The sequence below is a fragment of the Canis lupus genome, chromosome 8, assembly GCF_011100685.1.
Source record: "Canis lupus familiaris isolate Mischka breed German Shepherd chromosome 8, alternate assembly UU_Cfam_GSD_1.0, whole genome shotgun sequence".
Lineage (NCBI taxonomy): Eukaryota > Metazoa > Chordata > Mammalia > Carnivora > Canidae > Canis > Canis lupus.
Window position 1 is genome coordinate 20680750 of NC_049229.1, and position 1857 is coordinate 20682606.

At 42.3% G+C, this 1857-nt stretch overlaps 1 pseudogene; it reads left to right on the forward strand.

Annotated features, from left to right (window-relative positions):
* Positions 1-444: 444 nt before the first annotated feature.
* LOC100684027 lies at positions 445-861 on the forward strand (annotated as a pseudogene).
* The last annotated feature ends 996 nt before the right edge of the window (positions 862-1857 follow it).

Below are 1857 nucleotides of genomic sequence, written 5' to 3' on the forward strand. Positions count from 1 at the left end.
AAATGGATGAAAGATCTAAATGTGAGACAAGATCCCATCAAAATCCTAGAGGAGAACACAGGCAACACCCTTTTTGAACTCGGCCACAGTAACTTCTTGCAAGATACATCCACGAAGGCAAAAGAAACAAAAGCAAAAATGAATTATTGGGACTTCATCAAGATAAGAAGCTTTTGCACAGCAAAGGATACAGTCAACAAAACTCAAAGACAACCTACAGAATGGGAGAAGGTATTTGCAAATGACGTATCAGATAAAGGGCTAGTTTCCAAGATCTATAAAGAACTTCTTAAACTCAACAGCAAAGAAACAAACAATCCAATCATGAAATGGGCAAAAGACATGAATAGAAATTTCACCAAAGAAGACATAGACATGGCCAACAAGCACATGAGAAAATGCTCCACATCACTTGCCATCAGGGAAATACAAATCAAAACCTCAATGAGGGTAACAGGGGGCACAAGGCATGGGCTGTTGTGGTCTCCTCTTTCCCCTCCTTGGTGGGTGGAAGTGGTTGAAGTGGTGCTGGGCACGCTCCCCCTGCCTCTCCCTCACCACCTCCCCCAGCCCTCTCACACCGCTGCAGTGTCTCCGGTCTCTCTGATGCAAGATTGTCCCGGCCCAGATATAGCTTGTGGACAGCAGAAGATTCAATATCAGCAGAGAAATGCCCAAAAGCAAGCTGGACAAAAGAGGAAGCAAGCACATGATTAAAAGGCTTCTGCCAAAGCTGCCTTAATATATACCTGGATTCTTTGTAGGACACAGATGCCAGATCCGAAGACCTTCAAGCAGCACTTTGAAAACAAGCATCCTAAGACTCCACTTTCCTTAGAATTGGCTGATATTCAGGCATAAAGTTGATACAGGTGAATTCATGACACCTTTGACTCTTCTACTGCCTCAGACCTTAGGTAACAAACCCGCAGCTGCTTTTCTAACTGTTGATCAGCAAAAGTAAAGGGGCTACCGAAATACTCATTTTTATGCTGTTTCCTTTTGGGCTTTATGCAGAGACAATTCTGTGTAAAGGTACAGTTGGCTCTGATTTGGAAATCTGAAAATCAGTCCATCCTTGTTATAAATTCTTTTTTTACAAGTGTAATTATATTGATGTTCATATTGTGTAAAATAACAGCAACAACAACAACAAAACAACAAGAACAACAAAACAAAACCACAATGAGATACCACCTCACACCAGTGAGAATGGGGAAAATTAACAAGACAGGAAACAATAAATTTTGGAGAGGATGTGGAGAAAGGGGAACCCTCTTGCACTGTTGGTGGGAATGTGAACTGGTGCAGCCACTCTGGTAAACTGTGTGGAGGTTCCTCAAAGAGTTAAAAATAGACCTGCCCTACGACCCAGCAATTGCACTGCTGGGGATTTACCCTAATGATACAGATGCAGTGGAATGCTGGGACACCTGCACCCCAGTGTTTATAGCAATGTTATTGCAGCTATAAACTGTGGCTATTTGGCACAGTCCACAATAGCCAAACTGTAAGGAGCCTCGGTTTCCATCAAAAGATGAGTGGAGAATGAAGATGTGGTCTATTTATACAATGGACTATTACTCAGACATTAGAAACGACAAATACCCACCATTTGCTTCGATGTGGATGGAACTGGAGGGTATTATACTGAGTGAAGTAAATCAATAGAAGGACAATCATTATATATTTCATTCATATGGGGGGAATATAAAAAATAGTGAAAGAGATTAAAGGGGATAGGAGAGAAAATGAGTGGGAAATTTCAGTGACGATGACAGAACATGAGAGACTCCTAACTCTGGGAAACGAACAAGGGGTAGTGGAAGGGGTGGTGGGCAGGGGGATAGGGTGACT